At 44.7% G+C, this 24,134-nt stretch overlaps 1 pseudogene; it reads left to right on the top strand.

Annotated features, from left to right (window-relative positions):
* Positions 1 to 3,448: 3,448 nt before the first annotated feature.
* Positions 3,449 to 22,987, top strand: LOC132439174 (developmental pluripotency-associated protein 4-like; annotated as a pseudogene).
* Positions 22,988 to 24,134: the final 1,147 nt, after the last annotated feature.

Genomic DNA, 24,134 nt, shown 5'->3' with positions numbered 1-24,134 from the left:
TATTTTATTAATAGAGGCGCCCTGTCCTTTCAGGCATGATTGTTTATTGATAATAATGAGCCAGTAATTAAAATTTTAACTGGAAGTAAATTGGCCCTAAGAGAAAAATCAGCCAGCCACCACGCAATTTTCCCCTCTTTTACTAAGTTTTTGACAGAGAAATTAAGGCTTAAGTTACACTAGTCTGATCTTTTTCCCTCTTTGAAGATGAGAAACTTTCATTTTAAAGAGTGTAGGGGCTATTTTCTATTCAAAGCTAAACCTTGTTAACATTTTGGTGTTCATTATTCTGAGGGGTTTTTTTTTTCCTGTACATAGTGTAGAAATTTTTTTAACTTAAAATATTAGGCTTATCATATACATTTTCCACATGTCTTTCTTACTTACTAATATATGGTACTCATGATTCCTTTTCATTAAATATTCTTCTAAAACATCATTTTTAACAATAGAAATATTTGAGGATCTATTATCTCCCATTCTCACCTACATTGGCCTTTATCTTTTCGTTTAACCCTTTGCTAATTTGGAGGATGAGATATTTCCATTTTTACACTTTACTAGTGAAGTTGAACTTTTTCATGTTAATTAATCCTTTTTCTATTATTTTTTCTTCTCTACCAAAGTACTTCATTGATTTACAAAAGCTTTTTATATATTAGGGTTATTAACATTTTTGTCATATGTTACAAATATATTTCCTAAAATATATATTTGCTCCAGATTTTTAATTTTGTTAATAAAATTTTTACCCACAAAAGTTTGATATACAATTTTTTGCATTTTTTTCTACTGTTTGTTTCTGTACCATGATTCCTTTAAAAAAGGCCTGGGGAGATTGTGAGGAAAAAAAAAAAATCCCTAAGTTGACTGGAGAGGCCTGAGGAAGGGAAGGGAAAAAAGTATTAAGTCAAGTGTTTCAAGAAGGAGTAGACAGACCTGGTCTTAATTCCATCTCAGTATAACTGGACAAGTGTAAATCTCTCAGAACCAGTTTCCTCTTTTGCAGATTGAGGAGAATAATCGTTTTCCGGCAAAGTTGCTGTGAGGACTAGATTTTTAAAATTTAAAGCACCTCCCTTGAGAGATAGTGGGTATCCAATAAGTTGTAACTATTACTAAAAGGGAAGATGTCCCAAACTGGTGCTTCTCAAATGTTAATGTCCCTATGAATCACAGGGCATCTTGTTGAATGCAAATTCTGATTCAGTACACCTGAGGTAGAGCATGAGGGTCTGCATTTGTAACAAGCTCCCAGATGATGCTGAGGCTGGTTGAAGGTTCTAGAGTCTTCCAACAATGGGAATCCCTGATGGGGAATATTTAAGAACCAATTTAACAACTGACGTCTATTTTCAAAAGAATTGTGACTCTTAGAATTACACAGAATTTGCAAGATAGAAGAGAAAACTATCCCTTAGAGGATGAAACTGGAATCTAAACTTATGCCAACCAGGTCAATGTTTTACCAGATGAAATTTAATTACAGTCCCTGTTGCTGTCCAGGGAAGCCAAACCTCCGATGAATAGAAAAGTGTACATAGAGAAAAGATGTAGTGGTCAAATTTTCTCAATGACCTCCTTCTCAAAGGCCCACCCAAAACATCCATCAAAAGGAAATAACAACAACAAAAATTGAGGCCTTTAGAGGAAATAAACTGCAGTACTCTGCATGCATCTTTCCATGATGCAGTGTTTTCCAGCCTCAGCCAATCAGGAACATCACCTGGGGCATTTGCTCCCACTCTTAGCACCTCAGAGAGTTCATGGAAGGGGAGGAAGAATGCCAAGATCTATATTTCTAGACAGAAATGGTTTGGGAACCCCTGCCTTACTGCATTCATCTCCTTTCTTGGCAGTTTAGAATTTATACCAAAGAGGAGTTAACTGAACATAGTGAACAAAGGATCTGCTGTGAAAAGAACTGGACAACACTCAGTCACCGTGTAACCTTGAGCAATTTACCCATCCTCCTTGAGTCTGAGTTTTTTCTCATCTGTAAAACAAAAATAATGAAATCCTCTACATAAGTCATTATAGAGACCAGATAAAGTAATGGATGTGACAGCCACTTGTAAACTGAACGCAAGTGTGATTTCCATAAATGCATGCATTGTGTTAAATCTTCACTGAACCAAGCCATTAAGATTGTTCCTTGAAATCTAAAAAAAAAAAAAAAAAAAAAAACCTGGTTCTGACGAACCTAGGGACAGGACAGGAATAAAGATGCAGACATAGAGAATGGACTTGAGGACACGGGGAGGGGGAAGGGTAAGCTGGGACAAAGTGAGAGAGTGGCATGGACATATATGCACTACCAAACGTAAAATAGATGGCTAGTGGGAAGCAGCCGCATAGCACAGGGAGATCAGCTCGGTGCTTTGTGACCACCTAGAGGGGTGGGATAGGGAGGGTGGGAGGGAGACGCAAGAGGGGAGGAGATATGGGGATATATGTATATGTATAGCTGATTCACTTCGTTATAAAGCAGAAACTAACACACCACTGTAAAGCAATTATACTCCAATAAAGATGTTAAAAAAAATTGTTCCTTGTGGGTTTTAGTGTGGGATTTTATACCCATAGCAAGGAGGAGTCCGTAAACAAAATGTCAAGCTGAAATAAAACCTGGCTACAAACCCAACTTTGCCTTTCCTTGTTTCAGCCACTCAGGGAAAGACGGCAATCTCCCAGTACTGTTATCTCAACTGTAAAACATGAGGATGATTAACTCTTTGCTCCCCTCTCAAAGACGTGGAATGCTTTGTAAATGATGACGTCTGGAGGTGTCTTATAAACTCTAAAACTCCATACACATTGTCTGATGCCTGCCTGTGCAGGAGCTGGAAAGGACAAAGCATCCGTTGTCAGATCCAGTAATACACCAGCCCTACCCCACCTAATCCCTGCCCTGCGGGGCAAGAAGATCTGCTGACGGGAGGGCCTGCATCTGAGCCACGATTTTCCATCAGCGGTTCAAGGGACACCAAGGGTACTCAGAGTTCCTGGGGCAGAGGTCAGTCCCCTGGGGTGGAGTTGAGGGGCTGCTGCTCAGCAAAGGAACAGGTTGACCCGTGTGCCTGGGCTCTTTGCAGGTTCCCAAGAGTTCAGTGACAGAAGGGGCCACACGTTCTCAGTGCCGCTGGCTGAAACTGTCATTACGCCTCAGATTTCAAGAGTGGAACCACAGAATCTGTGCCTGGGAAGAAGAATGGGGTCGGATACCTGTAGAGTCCAGCACAGACTTATTACGGGACTCGGAGTGGGGAAAAGCCTGACAGGTAAAACTGCTCACAATGATTAAAAGTGGGGAAGTGAGGACAGCTGTCTGGGAAGATAAAGAACACCACTCAGAGATGGAAGTCGGGATGCAGGGGGCAAGAGACGGTGAGCAGAGACGGTGAGCAGACAGGAAGACCAGACGAGCACCAGTGCTAGTAAGTGGAGCATGGGCCAATCAGCTGCTTCCAGCCGTGACCACGTCCGGACAGGAATTCTAGAGAACCAAGGAGCTGGGCTCAGCAGTGAGGTTTGGAAGAGGTAAGTTACGGAGACTCATAGCCCCAAAGAGCAGCCTCCAGATGATTCTATTTTTCAGATTTTTTTCAAAGCTCTCTTTTTCCTACCAAATCTTACTCACTTAGAAACCAGCAAGAAATGTGGTATCACATTTATTTACAAATCTAAAGGTAACAATTCCTACATACTTTCCCTTTCATGACATATTACATTCAACAGGATGAGCCTTAAAAAAAGAAAAAAAACTACAGGGTGCATCTTAGGGGGATGAAGATCTGTTTGTCAAGAAAACTATCGCTTTAAATTAATCGTTCTCAAACTTTAGCTAACGTCAGAATCACCTGGAGGGCTTGTTAAAGCACCGAGTGCTAGGCCATACCCCCAGTTTCTGATTCATTAGGTCTGGGGTGAGGCCAGAGAATTTACATCCCTAACAAGTTCATAGGTGATGTCAAGGCTGCAGGTCCAAAGACCATACTTTGAGAGCTATGGCCCCAGCTAACTGGGGATCTTTGACAGGGAGAGAAATAAAAACACAAAGCATCTCTACTGGCAAATGCATTCCCTCATCATTATTTGCCTTCCAATCTTTAAGTTGAAGTTCAGAAATGTCAACCCCCGCAAGCACATCACTTGGCTAACTAGTTACTCGCTTTGTAGAAATAGTCATAGAAACTCTAAGGGTCATCTGAAAATAGAATCATAGTGGTTCACTGAACTAGAACCACAGCGTGAGGTGGAGGTCACTTGAATGCTCTTAGGGGCTGGTGACATTAAGATCTATCCCCTGTGGGGACAGGTCTGTCAAGGGCAAGGAACACAGAACGCCCTCACTTGGACGATACTTCCTGGTATGTTACCGAAACCTTGCTCTCTCAAGCCCATGTTAGAGAATTCATCATTCAGGAAACAATCCCTCTCAGTACTATATAGAATCTCCTTCCTGAGGAGACAGACTCTAAGATTTGGGACATTCCAGATCCTTGCTCCCAATCGAAAAATAACGCAAGCCACGTATATAACTTTAAATTTTAAAAGTAAAACTAAGCAGATGAAGGTAATTTTAATAATATATTTAATCTAATACACAAATATCACCTCAACATGTAGGCCCTGTTAAAAAAAAAAAGGAGATATTTTTACATTCTTTTCTTACACTATTTTAGAAGTCCAGGGGGTATACTATAGCACATCTCAATTTGGATTAACCGCATCTCAAATGTTCAATAGTCACATATGGCTAGTGGCTACCTCGTTGGACAGAGCAGTTCCAGATGATCTTTTCTTGATGAATTGGATTTGCCTTTGATCTTAGTAGCACCAACTACTTTTAATAATTATTTTCCCTTGCACCATCAAGCTCCAACAGACTCCCAAGACTCTCCCCGCTCTGGCTGCCCCTGAGAGTGGCTCTCTGTCCAGAGAATAACTGGTACCATGTCCATTCCCCCACACTTCCATAGAGATGGCAAGTTTAGCTGGACATGTGGCTACCCAGAATAAACACTGCATTTTCCCTTGCAGCTAGGTGAAGCCGTGAAACTACTTTTTAGCCAATGAAATGTAAACATAAATTCATGCAGCACCTTCCAGGAACCTTCTTTTTTTTTTAATATATATTTATTTATTTATTCAGTTGTGCTGAGTCTTAGTTGCAGCAGGTGGGCTCCTTAGTTGCAGCTTGCTGGCTCCTTAGTTGCGGCATGTGAACTCTTAGTTGCGGTGTGCATGTGGGATCTAGTTCCCTGACCAGGGATCAAACCCGGGCCTCCTGCATTGGGAGCATGGAGTCTTATCCACTGCGCCACCAGGGAAGTCCCCAGGAACCTTCTTGAAGAAAGAGCTGGCATCACCCTTTTCCCATCTCAACCTCCTTCTTCCTAGCGGCTGGAATGAAAACCAGATGTCTGGAATTACTGCCACGACCTCATACCATGAGGTGACCTTGGAAATGGAGGCTACACCATAGTCTAGGAGCCCATTTCCTGGGGATTTCGTAGAGCAGAGCCTATGTTCTGACTTTAAAGTGAGAGAGAAATGAACTTCTACCACGTTTAAGACAATATTGTTTATCCAATTTTTACAGCTGAACTTAACTCGTCATACCTAACTCACGTGCCCACCCATTCATCCCTGGCTTGTAAACATGTCCCAGGTGGAGATCCCCGCGAAAGAGGAACTCACAGATGCAGTGTGCATTTTTAGCACAAAATAAAACTAATAAACTGAGTGCTTACTTTAACAGGCCTTATGTTTTTATTCCTTTTAATGCTTACTACGATCCCCATGTATAAATAAGGAAATCTAAAAGATGTTAAGTGACTTGTCCAGGATCACACTGCTAGGAAATGGTGAAGCCAGGATCTGAATCCAGGTCTGGATGGCCTCATAAACCATGTTCTTTGCTAGATGTATCCTCATTGGTAGAGTCTGAGCCACACAACAGGAGAGAGAATGGGACATAAGTCCAGTTTTTCAAAATTAGCAGAAGCACTAAATTTAAACTTGAATTCATACCCTTATCCCAGCAAGATTCAATCAGTAAAAATGTGAGTCAGCTGTTCTTAGCACTTTGTAAAGCACTTCAGGTGAAAGAGGAACATCCATTTAAGCCGATTTCCCCAAAAATTCAACTCCCTTTGGGGTTCTCGCACCTGTCCAGCTATTCTTTTCGTCATCACTTTAGCACTCTAAGGATTTAAAAATGGATCTACCTAGAGTAAAACGTCTGATTTATTGCATTTCTAACAAGTCCATGTTAAATAAACATTTTTAAGAATGGTGGGTTTGGGAATGCCTTTGGGTGGCAGGGAGTGGAAGGAGACTTTTGGAAAAACAACCTTGAGCCAGAAGTCAGAAGAATTTTCTTTTTATCAACCTCAACTCTTTTTCAGACGATGGAGAACGCAAAAGGCAAGGAGTGAAACTCCATAGAGAAGTTGGGGGAAGAATACGTGACTCTCAAATTCAAACCTGTTGTCAGCAAAAGCTGGAGAGAAACACCTAGCTTCAAGCAAGCCAGTGCCTCAGGTTCACCAAGCACCTCCTCCCTCCTCGAAGGGGACCAAATGAGAATCATCTGTGAAGGATGACAAGGCTGCTGTGCACAATAGAATGCTACATGCAACGAGAGCCTAAAACCTCCGAAGAAGATACCTCGTCCTCCATTACCCTCTAAACTGCCACCAGTCAGCCTGTTTCCCCGACACCTGGTGTGGGCCTGGCATCAGTGACAGCTGAGCAGAGGTCGGACGCATTATAAGCAACTCTCCGAATGCGCTTCCCCAAATCAAAAGAATATTCCTATCACAGCAAAGGAGGCCAAGATCCAGACACTCATAAAGAAGATCAAAGGTGGACTAAGGGGAAACGTATCTAGAAAGGTCTAAGAAAAAGATGTGCTCTGAGGGGACTGATCCTCTGGCCTGAGGAGGGGAGCCTGCACTAGAAGAATCTCCCGCTCTCCCTGAGGGAGCTAATACCGTTGTAGTAACAACTTCAGCCCCAAGGCTATGCTGGCCTCCTGGACCAGAACTGCAGCCAAGGCCAGGATGATGGAGGCAACAGAATCGCCACAAGAGACTTAGGGTGTCCGGTGGGGTGTGGTCCACGGGAGAAGTCTCCCTGCAGACACAGATGACAGGGTACACTTGTAATTTCATGCTGGATAAGCCTGGGTTCCTGAGAAACCAGGGAGAGTGAGCGCCTCCTTCTTGCCCCCTGCCTGCAGTTTTCCAGTACGTTGTGCCCCATGTGTTCAGAGGGATGATGTGTTAATGAAAAGCCTCGAGTGAGACTAGGATACCAGGAAAAAGGGCACATCGGTGATTGTAGTCGTGGTGGAAAGGTTACTCTACACCCTCCACCCTTCCTGCTTCCAGGGCTCTGGACTGGTGGGTTGCAGATGATACACAAACATGTCTGCTTTGGGTTGGGTTACAGAGACACTTACGTATAAAAAGGGGAAAACATTTCATTAGTTACCATTCATTCCAGTTAAGAAGATGAAAACATCTTTCGTATTACCAAATGTTTGCCCTTCTGAAGTGATAGAAGCGGCCTCAACAGCTTCTAATGGGAGTGTCTTCAGCTGAGCATTGTGAAGATGTCTAGTGAGGAATCAGCGATAATTTGCTTCCAGGCTGGATTTCCCTCTTCGGATACAGACCACCTTAGGAGCTGCTCTCTTCTAATTGTAAGTGTGATGACTTTGAACGGTTGAGCATTTTAAGCCAAAGCTGTTATTCCCTTCTTCCCTCCTGAAAACACATAATTCTTAACTTGGAAACTGTTGTTTTGTATTTTTCTAAGTAACCTGAGACTTCTGTGGTTCAGTTCTGGGCTAAAAATGCAGGGCCCTTTGCAATAGTATTTCCACTTGTAACTGTTGTGTATATTTCAGCTGCTTAAAAAAAAGTTTAAGACTGCTTCCCAATCATAACTAAATAATACGTTGTATTTAAAATGTGTGTATAAAATAATTCATCAGCTATTGTGTTTAGGGGACTATATTCATTGCATGCAAATTGTTAGTTAACTTTCTGAACTCCAAGTAGGTTAAAGTCAGAAAGCATGATTTTCTTCTTCTGCATGATTCACTTTCAATTTTTTTCTTTACTACCTAAATTTATAAGAAGCACATTTCTGGGAATTTGGCCTGAAGGCAGCTGGGCGGCATTCTGGCTCCTGCAATAGACTTATTTCTCCACAAGAAGCACTCCCTCTACAGCAGTCTCTGAGGACAAGAGAATATTGCTGTGTCAGCGCTCACCGCAATGTTTAAAACGTTTACAATAAGTGGTGGCACAGGGATGCTTGCAGCTAATGTCTGAAATTATACATAGCTCTGGAAGTTTATCAAGTCTAAAAAGCAGCAAATCTGAAGAGGCACTGATAGAGCAAACAGCTAGCAGAAATAATAGATTTCTTTTTTCCTAACATTTATTGAATATTTACTTTGTGCTGGGCCAGGGTTCATCACACGAGAGCTTCACAAAAGCCCTATGATAATATTAATTTTAATTTACAGATAATATTATTTTTTAATTTATTTATTTATTTTATCTATTTATTTTTGGCTGCATTGGGTCTTCATTCCTGCGCGTGGGCTTTCTCTAGTTGCAGCGAGCGAGGGCTACTCTTCATTGCGGTGCGTGGGCTTCTCATTGCGGTGGCTTCTCTTGTTGTGGAGCACGGGCTCTAGGCGCGCGAGCTTCAGTAGTTGTGGCTCTCAGGCTCAGTTGCTTCGTGGCATGTGGGATCTTCCTGGAACAGCACTCAAACTCGTGTGCCCTGCACTGGCAGGTGGATTCTTAGCCACTGTGCCACCAGGGAAGTCCGATAATATTATTTTTAATTTACATATTTTTAATTTAATATTATTTTTAATTTAATCTCTGTAAATTAAAAATAATATTGGGTTTAGTAGGTATTAATTACCCATGGTTTCACTGCTAGGAGTTGGAAGATGCCAGCCAACTTCCAGGCCTCTTTTATATGAGAGAGGAATAAATAAATACCTCTAGGGCAGTTTAAGGAATAAATATCTGTGTAAGGTACCTTCTGTTATATGTAGCTGAAATTAATTATAGCTGTTACATTTACCCAATTACAAGGGATTTCTGATACCACTTGTGGCTCTTCAAGCCCGAATCCAAACACCCTAGCAGACATTCTAAACAGCTGTAATCATAATGTACTCTTCCCAGTGTGCATAAAAAAAAAAAAAAAAAAAACAATAGCTATCTGACAATACAAAAGCTATATCACAGGGAAAAAAATCCCAGTGTTCCAAGGACTTTTATAGGTATAATGACTGTATTTTTACCTGACCCAAAAACTGACCCCTACGAAATGATAAACGTGAATGTGCTTAGAGATTTTCAATAGGACCGTAGGGAAAAGTTATTTCACTCATTTATTCATTTAAAAGCCATTTATTAAGTTCAGGGAAGCTATACAGATAAAAAGGTGGGCCCTACCCTCTAGGAGGCCCGGGTCTACCGAGAGAGGCATACAAGGAAACGGCCCAGGTGGGCCAGTGTGGGAGTGCTGTAGCCCAGCGGAGCCCAAGGCATACAATCTAGTGTTGAGCAAGAGTGGGAGGCTTCCTGGGGGAGGTGATGCCCAAGTGAGTCCTAAAAGCTGAGAGGTATCCATGGGTAAATCTGGGTAGGGGTTGGCAGAGGGTGCAGGGAGAGAGGCCAGGGCATGCTGGGAGAACTTGAAGCAGCACACTGTGGTGGAAACACAGGGAGGAGACAAGGCCACTGCAGCATATGGGAGCCACATCACAAAGGCCTGGCACCACGATGTGCGGATCACCTGGAAAGCTCCGCAAAGTGTGGAAGTGTTTTAGGTAGGGAATACCACGTGAATGGCTGTAGTTTAGAAAGATCTCTAAAATGCCGTTCCCTGGGTGAGCTCTCTGACCCTTCCTGCTCTAAAACTATGCTTCAAATAACTGGTGTGATTTTTTTTTTTAAATCGCAATAACTTGTCTGAATCTAGACTGATAGGAAGCTGCAAGTAACACGTGCCCTCATTTGGGAAGCTAACTTGGCTCACTGAACATGCGTGCCTGATTCTGTCCTCTTGGGACGTGCCTGGTGGACATTCTTAAGTTGGGAAAAGAGATGCAGGCGAATCCTTTGGGGGTACCGATTCAAGCAGGCGCGAGGACTGGAGCTGAGAAGAGATGAAGTCTCAGGATTGGGGATTAGGGCTCAGTGATAGCATGTTATCAGCTAGATGGCTGCAGGGACCGAGAACCCAGCAAGTGCTACACTCACCACATCAGATCCCTCTGAGGGAACTCTCTTCATATTTGAACATTATCTGCAGAGTTCAGGGGGTTTCCAGGGCATGGAAACGGGGTTGGACCCCCAGTGGCTCCTGGGCTAATAAACCCTAACCTGGGTGAGGGAAGGTGAGGGCACCTTCCCTCACCGCTTCCACATGCATTGGCCAAAGGTGGTGGGTCCCTCCTCAGGAATCCCATGCCTCCTTTTACTGAGTAAAGAGCAGGAAGCCAGGTGCCAGGCAGGGACTGAACCTGCTTTGTTCACAACTGTATCCTCAGCACCTGGTATAGCACTCACTCAGCACATGGTAGGTTCTCAAGAAATATGTGTGAAATAAACAAATGTCAGTTAATTGTGCTTTTGCATATATAATAATAGCAAACCTATTGTTAACCACCTGTTCTAAGCACTTACAAGTATTTTATCTTTGAAACATTATAAGGGATATACTATTACCCCCTTTTTACAGATGAGAAAAATTAGGCACGGGGAGGTTAAGTGACTTGGCTAAGATCACACAGCTGTAAGTATAGATTCTGTAGCAATAGAAAGAAAATATTATTTGTTATATGAATTAGTATCTCTGGTTCCTTTGAGACCCCATTCATTTTTTCAATTTGGGGCACTCGTAGGTGTGGGTTGTTGTTAAGGTAGCATTATTAACAGATAAACCTGCTCATCTTCTGGTTATGAATTGCAATTCAAACACTGGAAGAAGCGAAAAAGACTCAAGTGGGAGAAAACCTTAAAATCCTCCACCACAATCCCATGACTCTTAAAATAAGACCCAAATGCCCAGCCCTGACCTCTCTGATCAGGCCCCAAATCTGGTTTCCCTGGTCACTGAGGTCTCTGTCACGTGGGCCAGCTTTCTGCCCTCCTCACGGACGAAGCATCTGCTATTCTCACTGCCGCACATACTCTCCCCCAGGTTTTCTCCTGGCTGGGTAGCTTCTGGCATCCAGGTCACTCCTTGTTGAGGCCTTTCTGGAGCTCCCAGTCTAAAGAACTACCGCCAGCCCCCACCCCCTCTCCATCTGTCCAGTCATTCTCTCTCTATCCCATGAACCTTTATTTTCCCATGAGCTTTGTTTTCTTCATAACACTTATCACTAGCAGAAATAATCATTTGTTTGCTTGTGTCCTACTGTCATCTTCCCCCTTGAGACTGTAAAATCCATGAGATAGATGAGGGACACTGTCCACACAGAAGAGTGCAATTCGTACTTATTGAATGACAAGTGATTCCACAAATTACAAATCTTTGCCAAGCACTGACCAATACAAATCATATGAGAAAAGGAACCTCAGATTTCTGTGCACTCATATCTATGCACCTGAATCATGTAGGATGAAATACCCAGGCCCTGAGGCTTCCACATCAAAGGCTCACTGACAATACCCAGTTGTCCCTAAAGACTCCCAAAGGCCCCCCCTTGCAAATATAAGAGGTCAAATTGGGAACTTTGAGCGTGAGGCAGATGACTGTAAAATCAAACCAAGAGGTTTAGTAGCACCAAGGATGCTGGAAATCTGTGGGGCTGCTCCCAAGGTTCCTGGGGAAAAAAGAGTTGGTACCACCTCTAGGTATCAGCAGGGAGGGTTGTTGTTCCAGTTTTATATACTGAGTGTAGCATAAGATTTCACATGAAAGAAAAAAATTCCTTTGATTTAAAAGCATACTTTAGAACCATTTTTTCAAGTATAGTTGGTTTATAGTATTATATTAGTTTCAAGTACACAACATAGTGATTCAATATTTTTATAGATTATACTCCATTTAAAGCTATTACAAAATAATGGCTATATTTCCCTGTGCTGTTCAGTATATCCTTGTTGCTTATTATTGTGTACATAGTGTTTGTATCTCTTAATCCAGGGTTCCCCAACCCCTGGACCACAGACCAGCAGCGGTCCGTGGCCTGTTAGGAACTGGGCCGCACAGCAGGAGGTGAGTGGCGGGTGAGCGAGCGAAGCGTCATCTGTATTTACAGCCGCTCCCCATCGCTCACGTTACTGCCTGAACTCCGCCTCCTGTCAGATCAGCGGCCGCATTAGATTCTCATAGGAGCACGAACCCTACTGTGAACTGCACATGTGAGGGATCTAGGTTGTACACTCCTTATAAGAATTTGGGCTTCCCTGGTGGCGCAGTGGTTGAGAGTCCACCTGCCGATGCAGGGGACACGGGTTCATGCCCCGGTCCGGGAAGATCCCACATGCTGTGGAGCGGCTGGACCCGTGAGCCATGGCCACTGAGCCTGCGCGTCCGGAGCCTGTTGCTCCGCAACGGGAGAGGCCACAACAGTGAGAGGCCTGCATACCGCAAAAAAAAAAAAAAAAAAAAAAAAGAATCTAATGCCTGATGATCTGAGGTTGAGCTGAGGCAGTGATGCTAGCCCTGGGCAGTGGCTGCAAATACAGATTTTCATTAGCAGAGAGATCTGACTGCACAGAGACCATAATAAATCAGTTGCTTGCAGACATATCAAAACCCTATCTGTGAGTGGCAAGTGACCATTAAGCCGTATCTTACGGAGCAGACTGGACATAAGCAACACACTTCAGGTGTCATTGTCTCCCATCACCCCCAGATGGGACCATCTAGTTGCAGGAAAACAAGCTCAGGGCTCCCACTGATTCTGCATGACGGAGAGTTGTATAATTATTTCATTATATATTACAGTGTAATAATAATAGAAATAAAGTGCACAATAAACGTAATGCCCATGAATCATCCCAAAACCATCCCCCCTCAACCATCCGTGGAAAAATTTTCTTCCACGAAACCAGTCCCTGGTGCCAAAAAGATTGAGGACCACTGTCTTAATCCCATACCCCTATCTTGCCCCTCCCCACTTCCCACTCCCCACTGGTAACCACTAGTTCTCTGTATCTGTGAATCGGTTTCTATTTCTTTTGGAAACTGTTTCTTTAGAGAATTTGTCTTCATTGGGGACAGAGTGAAAGTGCTAGAGGAAAAAAATATTCTTTTTTTTTACTGAAGTCTTTCTCAATATTCAGAATAAATATTTTAAATGTTGTACTTCAGAGGTAGGAATTTTAAAACTTCAAGGCCAAGCATCCCTCCTGCAGGCCCAGGGAGTTGAATGCATTCACCCCTCCGTCCACCCTTCACTCCTCCCCAGGTGGTGGCTAGTGCCCAGTGCCGGCTCCAGGCAAAGCACATTAGAAATACAGGGCCTGCAAACGTGCTACTGATGTGGGTAATTTTTCCTGCGGGAAGAGAAACCAGGAAAATAATTGCCCTAGAGATAACTCAGTCAATGGGCATCCCTCGCCCAAACCCCACCAGGTGCCCACTCCTCCTAGCAGCTAATGCTGCAAGCCAGCATCCCAGAAGGCTTTGGTAAAAAGTCCGCTCACAGCCATCAGAATGATTTGGAATGTTTAGCTGAAAATAAACTCCTTCCCCTCATTTGCACTTTGTGCCTTCAGGCTCCCAAGGTGCCACTTCCCCTGCTGCTGCGGGGAGAGTGGCAGGGATTCTGTAGTCACTCTCCCTGGCAGCACCGGCCTGGGAGCACAGAGCAGCCGCCCCTCACCTCTGCGTGGTGACTGCCACCTCACTGCTGCTAGGCAAGAGATCATTGGTGGTGCTGAAACATGGCCAGGATTCAGAAGGATGCAGAGCAGGCATCTAAACACAAGGCTTTGGTGCCAGCATTTGAGCCCTGACAGTGGTGGGTTAGGGGCCAAGGTCACCACATAGCTCAGTGTGACCTCAGAGGTCAGGGCACCCTGCCTGTGTCCAGGCCCCCACTCACTCAGCTTCCATGCTTCGTGTATGCCACTCCTCCTACATACCAGCCTCTTGCTAGGGTAGCAGCAAGGTGTTAGGTGACATTCAATCCTATATGGCATGCAGGTAGTGACTGCACATCACCCGCAAGTTGGATCGTGACAGTGGCAGCTATAATTAGGGAAGGGGATCAGCACAGCCTTCCGTGGGTACTGCCAGTACTGGCACCGGGGCTCTCTGCGTTGTGCCAGCCAGCTTATTGGTAGTGTAGAACTTGTTCCGTGCCAACTGGGAAAACGATCACTTTAACTTGAGCCAGGGAGAGAACAGCATCTGCTGTTTGAAGAACCACACCCTTGTGGTCTGACACTCAATTGGTTAATTGAATCCGAAGACCTATGCGTCTGCGTCTTTTTTTGGAAGTTGCTCCACCACCCCACCCTCTGTCACTGTATTGTCATTGCGGAAGCCCAGCGACAGCCCTAGTCCTGAGACTGGGTGTGTGCCACTGGGGACGGGGAGGGAAGGTTTTAAGTGGGGTACCACTCTCAGAAGTAGGGGCAGGCATCCCATTTCACAAGGGGCATCAAGAGACCAGTTAGCCCAGGCCTGTGTTCACAAAGGTCCTCAAACTTAGAATTTTGAAATGACCTGCAAGAGAAATTATATATACAGTCAGTGAGATCCCCTGACAAGAGTGAAAGAAAATAATATTCAAGATGAAACTTTAAATTAGCATCCTCTTACTAGATGACACTGCATGGAGTGCAATAAGGTAATAATAATAATAATAATGACTGACATGTATAGAAAGCATAAAAAGAGTCTAGGTACTTGTATAAAACTTACATTTAATCCTCACAAAAACCCAAAAAGGAGTTAATACTATGTCCCTTTTATAGACTAGAAACTGAGGTATAGGAAGACCAAATAACATGCCCAAAGTCACACAGCTGATGAGGTAACCTGGCTAATAAGTGCCAGGATTTGAACTCAGGCTATCTGAGCTCCAGGGTCCCTATGCTTCACTACTATACTATGATGTAATTGTTTTTATTTTTTTAATATTTATTTAATTTTATTTATTGCTGTGTTGGGTCTTCCCTGCTGCACGCGGGCTCTCTCTAGTTGCGGCAAGCGGGGGCCACTCCTGGTTGTGGTGTGCGGGCTTCTCATTGCGGTGGCTTCTCTTGTTGTGGAGCACAGGCTCTAGGCGCATGGGCTTCAGTAGTTGTGGTACGTGGGCTCAGTAGTTGTGGCTCACGGGCTTAGTTGCTCCACGGCATGTGGGATCCTCCCGGACCAGGACTCGAACTCGTGTCCCCGGCATTGGCAGACGGATTCCTAACCACTGTGCCACCAGGGAAGCCCAATGTAATTGTTTTTAAAAATAAATCCTTGGTAATAGCACAATCACATTGCCATTCTGTGGGTTAAAAGCACCCACCTCTTAGCATGGAAATACTTGGCATTTCACCATTTTTTAATATCCCAAGAGTCTCTAAAAATGGAAGCACCCCAGACTCTCTAAAAGGCCTCAGGTCAGGCCAGCAACAGCCTGTCTTCTTCATGAGGATTGCTCGTACTTGAGAGAAAAGTGACACAAGTTCTGGATGAGGATGTTGAAGGCCCTGTGAGTGGGCCTTTCTCTATGCTACAGAATCGCATTTATGTGGTCATGTCAGTTCTTCAACTCAACACTCTCAAATTAGGGATCAAGAGAGCTTCTCTGTACCTAATAACTGGTGATGCCAAGGCCCCTGAGAGCTCCAGTTCTGTTCCAGTCTCCCCGATGGAGTGGCAGCATCAGGGGGCCGTGCCAGGCACCCAGCCAAGTGCTGGGAGGCATTGCCCAATGTGAGCTCTAACTGACCTACAAAATGAAAAGGTGGCAGTTGAATTGGGAAATCTCTCAGCAACAGAGTCCCGAGTCTGCTGGAGGGGACCACTGTGTACAATTAGTATTTGATGAATGGACATTAGGATTTATTCACTCAAACCCATTACTAGCCCTCCCTGGGAGGGCCCTGTGCTGGGCACTGTAGGGATGGAGATGAATGAGACACGAGAGCCTGGAATGGGGGCCATGAACACACAAACAAATCGCTACTACAGCGTGGTTCATGAAGCAGACCACGGCGTGTACTCATGCTGGGCAAACCCAGAAGAGGGCAGTTTTCATTCTGCAGAGGAAATCTGTGAAAGGCTCCATTACAGGAGCTGACATTCTCAGGCAGCCTCTAAGGATGACCAGGTGTTGACTTAGCCAAGCAGAGAAAGCTAAGTGAAGGACGAAGGGAGGCAGCGGGGACACAGGAGTAAAGGCAGGGCCCCTAAGTGCCATCCAACCCGTTATCACCTTCCTGCCTTTGAGCAAACTTCCTGTTAATTAGTCGATTTAATGAATATTTACTGAGCTCCTGCAGTGGGACTCCTAATGCTTGAAAATTTGGGGGCACTACCTGGAATTCTTAATCAATGTTTGAAAAAGAACTAGGTGTTTCTGAACTAACTCTGATGCATGTTTATCTTCAGAAACTAAAGTCAGCAGGAACCATAGAACAAGTGCAGAATTGCACAAGTGCACGTGCACACACACACACACCCCCCACACACACACAGCTTCTTGTGAGGATGGAGACTGTGGAGGGGTTTAGAGCATTTTCACCTTCACGCTTGATTCCCTTCTTACTCTGACTTCTTAGATTATATCTGATGGGTTGACATCCTTTCTCGGGGACTGTTAGTAACAGATCATACTCCCAGCAGGGCCTTGAGACATGCCTGTCCCCCATCAGGGTGGCTGTAATCAGAGACAGAGGCCTGCATGAACGAGCACAGTGAGGCTGTCATGCCTTCTGTAGGGATTTCTGGGGCTGAGCTGACTCTTAGTTCTCTATCCCTTTATTCCCTCAATTACTGTAGAAAAAAATCTGCTTCCAAGAAGAAGCCAACCGTGCCCTACCCCACACTAAGCTTCCAGGCCTGGCACAGGCTAGAGCTGCCAGAAAGAACTTTGAATGAAATTTAGAGTTTTAACTAACACCTTTGGCTGGATACTTTTTTTTTTTAATTAATTAATTTATTTTTATATTTATTTTTGGCTGCGTTGGGTCTTCGTCTCTGTGCGAGGGCTTTCTCTAGTTGTGGCAAGTGGGGGTCACTCTTCATCGCGGTGCGTGGGCCTCTCACTATTGCGGCCTCTCTTGTTGTGGAGCACAGGCTACAGACACGCAGGCTCAGTAGTTGTGGCTCACAGGCCTAGTTGCTCAGCAGCATGTGGGATCTTCCCAGACCAGGGCTAGAACCCGTGTCTCCTGCATTGGCAGGCAGATTCTCAACCACTGCGCCACCAGGGAAGCCCTGGCTGGATACTTTTATTCTGTTTTTATATTTATTTTATTAAGTATAGTTGATTTATAATATTGTGTTAATTTCAGCTGTACAGCAAACTGATTCATTTATGTGTATATATACATTCTTCTTCATATTCTTTTCCATTATGGTTTATCACAGGATATTGAATATCGTTCCCTGTGCTATACAGTAGGACATTGTTGTTTATCCATTCTATATATAATAGTTTGCAACTGCTCATCCCAAACTCCCAATCCATCCCTCCCCCTTGGCAACCACAAGTCTGTTTTCTATGTCTGTGAGTCTGTTTCTGTTTCATAGGTAAGTTCACTTGTGTCATATTTTAGATTCCACATGTAAGTGATATCATATGGTATTTGTCTTTCTGACTCCCTTCACTTAATATGATAATCTCTAGGTCCATCCATGTTGCTGCGAATGGCATTATTTCATTCTTTTTTATGGCTGAGTAGTATTCCATTGTATATATGTACCACATCTACTTTATCCATTCATCTGTCGATGGACATTTAAGTCTCCATGTCTTAGCTACTGCGAATAGTGCTGCTATGAACATAGGGATACATGTATCTTTTTGAATTAGAGTTTTGTCTGGACATAATCCCAGGAGTGGGATTGCTGGATCATATGGCAACTCTATTTTTATGGAAACTTTTATTCTTGAAGTGTTATCACATTTGTGACAACAAGTAACTGGAAAACCTTTCATTATCTACAGATGACTAGAAAAGTCAGGGGACCTGCCGTACACATACCCAAGAGCAGAAGGGAATTAGCACCACAGAACAGGTTCAAGCAGGTGGTGGGAAAGAATTAAGTTGGTTTCTCTCTGTACTCTCCAAAGTTCTGTTCTTAAAATGTGATGTTTACCTACTTTCACCAGGAATTCTCAATATTCTGCTAGCCCAGCAGGTTGAAAGTTGTCATCAACACAATGGCTGGCTGGGTTCAAATCCCATTTCTACACTTACAGGTTTGCATAAAATGAGGCAGGATCGGGCTTCCCTGGTGGCGCAGTGGTTAAGAATCCGCCTGCCAGTGCAGGGGACACTGGTTCAAGCCCTGGTTCGGGAAGATCCCACATGTAGTGGAGCAACTAAGCCCAGATGCCACAACTACTGAAGCCTGCACGCCTAGAGCCCGTGCTCTGCAACAAGAGAAGCCATCGCAATGAGAGGCCCACGCACCGCAACGAAGAGTAGCCCCCACTCTCTGCAACTAGAGAAAGCCCGTGCGCGGCAACAAGGACGCAACACAACCAAAAATAAATTAATTAAGAAAAAAATTAGGCAGGATGTTTATTCTCTCAATAGCCGCATAGAGCTTAGAACAGAGTCTGGTACATAGCAAATGTTCAGTCAATGAGGGCCAATGTCATCAACTTACTCATCAGAGACCTTGAAATTAATCAAAGTTTTGCTCATTAACCTCTAAAGAGAAAGAGGTTAGTAAACATTTGGAATCTTGCTCCAGCCAGAACAAGGCTGATGCCACTAGGGGTGCGTCCCTTACAGGACAGCAACACCCTTGTTTCCAGATTTCTGCCTCTAGGACCCACCCAGTTCAGTCCCTGTTCATAGTCATTGCCAAGAAAGGCTTGTTGAGCAAGTGAGTGAAGGAATGCATGCATGCATGCATGCATGCGTGCGTGCCTACTCTGCCTATGCTCTGGCCACCACGATCTGGTTGCTCTGGGGCCAGTTGAGTGGTTAGGATCTCTCATCTTTCCTTACCTTGAATCTACTGGGGTCTTCAGAAGCTCTTCCCAGCATGAGTGCCTCACTCCAGCCTCTGATGACTGAAAGGCGATTGTCCTAAGCAGCTGCATATCAAGTTGTAGCAAGTATCAGAATCACTTGGAGTGCTTTGCTGGGCCCACCCCAGAATTTCTGCTTCAGTAGGTCTGGTTCGAAATTTGCATTTCTAAGAGTTTAGTGGTTTCTAGGTTGACATTTGCATTTCTAACAACTTCTAAGTGATGCTGATGTGCTACTCCTGGGACCACACCTTAAGAAACATTATTCTAAACCATGGATTTGATGGCATCACCCACTGCTTTAAAAAATCTCAGAGAGTTCCCTTTAAAAGTCCACAAACTAAAGCTACTAAATAAGGTCCACACTCTCCAGGCTTGGGCCCTTCCAGCTTAACCCCAGTCCAACTTTCTGGCCTTGTTTCCTGCCACTCCCCTCATTCTCTAGCCTCACTGAGCTACTCTCTATTTTGTGAACATTCCATGGCGCTCGCTGCCTTTGCACGGTTCCCTCTGCCTGGAATGCCTTTCTCAGTTTTGCTAACAAACTCCTGCTCATCCTTGAAGACCTGATTCAATTGTCAGCCTCTGTGTCACTTTCTGTGAGCTCCTGTGGATATATGGTGTGGCTTCAGCACACTGTACATGGCCCTACTATCGCCCTTGCACATTGTCTTTTAGGTGCCTGTTATGTTACTTGACTGCCCCTCCAGCCATGACCACGTGTTATTCCTATTTGATGCTCAAAGCCCAGCACAACGCTTGCTAAAAGGAGCAGTTTAGTGCCTATGTGATAAATAAGTGAGTTCCAGGCTACAATTGCCCTAGCTGATATCGAGCCTGCTCCACAGATGTTTACTGTATTAATCAGCTATCGGTGTAAAAATGCTGCATAACAGACACATACGCACAGTCTCCAACAACAGCTGTTTTTCTCACACAGCTAGGGAAGCTCTGCTTCAGGCAGAGATTTGGCTGAGCTGGGCCACAGGCTGCAAGTTGGGTTCAGGCTTGCTGTACACGTTTTCTCATTCTGGGACCCAGAGCCCTGCAAGACATGCTCTTCTCATGGTGGATCACATAAGCACAAGAGGTCTAGACAAAACATGCAAGCATGCTTACAGACTCTGCTCACATCACATCTGCTAATATTCTGTTGGCCAAAACAAGTCATAGGGCCAAAACCAACATTAACAGAGTGCCATGGTGCCACTCTGTCTGCCATGGTACCAAAAAAACCACATGGCAAAGTGTATGGAGGTATAATTCTATAAGAAGCCAATTGGGAACTGGGAAGGAAGTATTGGAAGAAGAACAATCCAACCTATCAAATATATTTTCCCATCTTAGGGGCCTCAATCATCTTTGTTTTTTCTGTTCAGATGACACAGTGGAAACCCAGACACCCAGTGAATCTCCATTGCTAACCCTGGACATTAGCTGGGCTATCTCTGGACTTCAACGGCTGCATCCATAAAATGGACAGAGCCAAGCAAAGGCCCAGAAAACCTTGGTGGTATTCAGCCTTTTGATAAGAAATAGAAAAGTTGCCCCTCAGATATTTCCATATTTCTATTCCCTCTCTTAAGAAAAGCATTGCCACTGGTTACACTAGTTTTTCTTTTTCTTCTTTGTTTTTTTTTTTTTTTTGATTTGTGTCTATACGACATCATATTTACGATGTAGCTAGTTCCTTCAAAATCGCACTTGAACTTCGGCCGTGCTTGCAGTTGTTCAAGTATTGATACTTAGAAATTCATCTAAAATAATAGATTATCCTCAAAAATGTGCCATGTTGTGGTTTAAGGACTCTGCTCTGGGTGGTCTGGTGGTTTACAGATGGCTGTGTAGGCAAGCCCAGCTGGAAGGGTCCTTTAAGATGGCAGAGAACTAAGAGATCAAAAGCTTCAGACAAACGGGTGTTCTTCCCAGAGCCAGGTGGGAAGACACTCTCCTGTTACTGTACTATATATAGTGCTTGTGCTCTGAAAATAAGAATTTTTTTTTATAGAGCTCTGGAGATTTAATTTGGGACAGAGGTCATTGTGACCTGCTCTCTGCTGGTAAGTCAGGACAGACCTACTGACTTCCCAGGGTGGTAACTGGAGCCAGTCAACTGATTCTTGCCTCACTGCTTCAGCCTCGAACGTCTGTCAACCATAGGGCTGGTCCAGAAACCCCAGAAGGGCTGGACTGAGCCACTGCATTTTTTTTAGTTACCATATACAAAGTCATTATAGTCATTAGTGGAAACCGCCATTGTGAGAGAAATACCACGCTAGCCTGCTTGTGTTGAAAGCACAATTTCCATTCTTCTTTTGCAAAATGTCATGGGTTTGAAATTTCTCCTTTTCGATCTAATTCTTCTTTTCATAATGGTACTTTCCTTGAGCTGAGGCCTCACTCACTATGATTTTACCTAATACTTAATCCAAAGGCTGACAAGCAGCCCTGCCTAAACCAGCAGAAGGGAACCAGTGGAAGGAGGCCATAAGGCAGTTCCCATGGAGATGGGAGAAAAGACAGCAAGCCCCTACCCCACCCTCTACACACCCACACTCGTGTTCCTGAGAGCTTATTAGGGAGTGAATGTTTGTATCTCCCCTCCCAAAATTCCTGTGTTGAAATCCTGACCCACCCTCCATGTGATGGTATTAGGAAGTGGGGCCTTTGAGAGGTAATTAGGTCATGAAGATGGAGTCCTCTGTGAATGGGATTAGTGCCCTGAGAAGAAGAGACCCGAGAGTCTGCTCCTCCCTCTGCTCTTCACCATGTGAGGACACAAGAAGGTGGCCATCTGCAAACCAGGAAGAGGACCCTCACCTTGCCAGCACCCTGATCTTGGACCTCCCAGCCTCCAGAGCTGTGAGAAATAAATGTCTGTTGTTTAAGCCACCCAGTCAGTGGTATAGCAGCCCAAACCGACTAAGACAGGGCTGCTCAGGGCTCTAGTGGGAGCAGCACTGGTGTGAGAACCAATGAGGAAGTACAGACAGTGGCCAACCTACTTTCCCAACCAAAGCCCCAGGGCCCAGGCCAGCTCATCCCAGAGAGGCTCTGCCAGGCCTTTATGGAACCAAGCAAGGAGCAGCCTTGCTCCAGGCCAAGTCATAGGCCATGGGCCAGGCCCAGCTTCCATGAAGCAGTCGGATCAGGGAGAGGCCCTGCCCCAGTCTGTACCTCCTCCTACACTCTTTGCCAAGGGCAGGCTTTCAGGGGGACATGTGGGCCAGGAGCCCATCACAGCTTTCACATGTGTGGCTCCCTGTAGGACTGAACAATTGGCAGCCTCTTGGCTCTGTTGATGAGAGCACTAAGAAGGTTTGCTTCCAGTCTCCCCAGGACAATGGTGACCCAAAGACCTTCAACATTGCTAGCTCTTGCTGGGATCTAGACACACTGGGCTGGGGACTGTATGGGTGGTGAAGGCTGTGCTCTTGGCTGTGGCTATGCTGTGGGAAGGGCAGCGCAATGATACAGGACAAGGGTCAGTTCTCCTCGAAGCCCCCCACTGCCCTATCAAGTGTCATCTGTCCTCAAGACAACTCCTTCTTCAGGCAAAGAGGAGGGACTGACTGCTCATTCTCCTCTCCTAGATACTTCGGAACCCCTGGGACCAATCACCTCAAGGCCAGAGAGAAGGCAGCACCTCAAGACCTGGGCACGGGGCTGAAACCAGTAGGGCTGCCCAAGGAGAAAATTTGCAAATGGCCAGGCCTGAGAAATAAGATGACTAAGAAAGGAATCCAAGGAGACAGGCCATCAACTTAGAGATTTACCTGGAGCAGACAGAGGCAGGCTGGCCCAAGTGGGTAGCGTGGATGGTTCAAGGCAAACCTTACAGAGCCCAGATTCCAGCCCTGACAGCTCTGTGTGAAATTCTAGAACACTTCTATTGGCTCAGACCAAGGTCCTAAAACAGCAGCTCCTCTGGAGAAGAAGGAACCCATCAGTCAGTCTTGGGAAAATGGCATTCAATTTACAACACTGATGAAGCACCAGTGCATGCTGGGACCTGCACCAGGCACTGGGGTACAGTGGGAATGAGATGACCTATTCCTGTCCTCACAGAGGACATAGCAGGAATTAGAGACAGTGCACTAGTGGCTACAGATGCACTGAGCATTGCATAGAAGTCCACTTAGCAAGAAAGAACGTTTTTCATCGCTTCTCTACTCAGTTCTTTAATGAAGAGAACTGAAAATAGATATCAGATAGAAAACAAAATTATGGTTACCAAAGGGGATAGCACAGGGGCTGGAGACAAATTAGGAGTTCGGGATTAACATATACACACTATTATATATAAAATAGATAAGCAACAAGGACCTACTGTATAGCACAGGGAACTATATTCAATATCTTGTAATAACCTATAGTGGAAAAGAATCTGATAAAAGCAACTGAATCGCTTTGCTGTATACCTGAAACTAACACAACATTGTAAATTAACTATACTTCAATTTTTTTTAATGGTTAAAAAATTTAAATTTAAAAAAATAGATGTTAGGGCTGCCCTGGTGGTGCAGTGGTTGAGAGTCCGCCTGCCGATGCAGGGAACACGGGTTCGTGCCCCGGTCCGGGAAGATCCCACATGCCGCGGAGCGGCTTGGCCCGTGAGCCATGGCCGCTGAGCCTGCGCGTCCGGAGCCTGTGCTCCGCAACGGGAGGGGCCACGGCAGTGAGAGGCCCGCGTACCACAAAAAAAACAAAACAAAACAAAAAGCATATTTCTCCAATGTTCTATGCTTGTCTGTTTAGTGTCTATTACATGCAAAGCTCTTTACTAAGTACCTTTTCACAGTAGGTTATATTTATTTTATGCTACTGACCCTATACTTTATCTGTGATTCTACCATATTGCTGAGAATTACGGTGAGAATAACTTACTAGCCCATAATTCCTATGGTAACCTCTG

Source organism: Delphinus delphis, chromosome 16 (genome assembly GCF_949987515.2).
Source record: "Delphinus delphis chromosome 16, mDelDel1.2, whole genome shotgun sequence".
In the NCBI taxonomy this organism is placed as follows: domain Eukaryota; kingdom Metazoa; phylum Chordata; class Mammalia; order Artiodactyla; family Delphinidae; genus Delphinus; species Delphinus delphis.
Note: the sequence above shows the minus strand (reverse complement) of the source record. Positions and strands in the feature narration are given on the sequence as shown.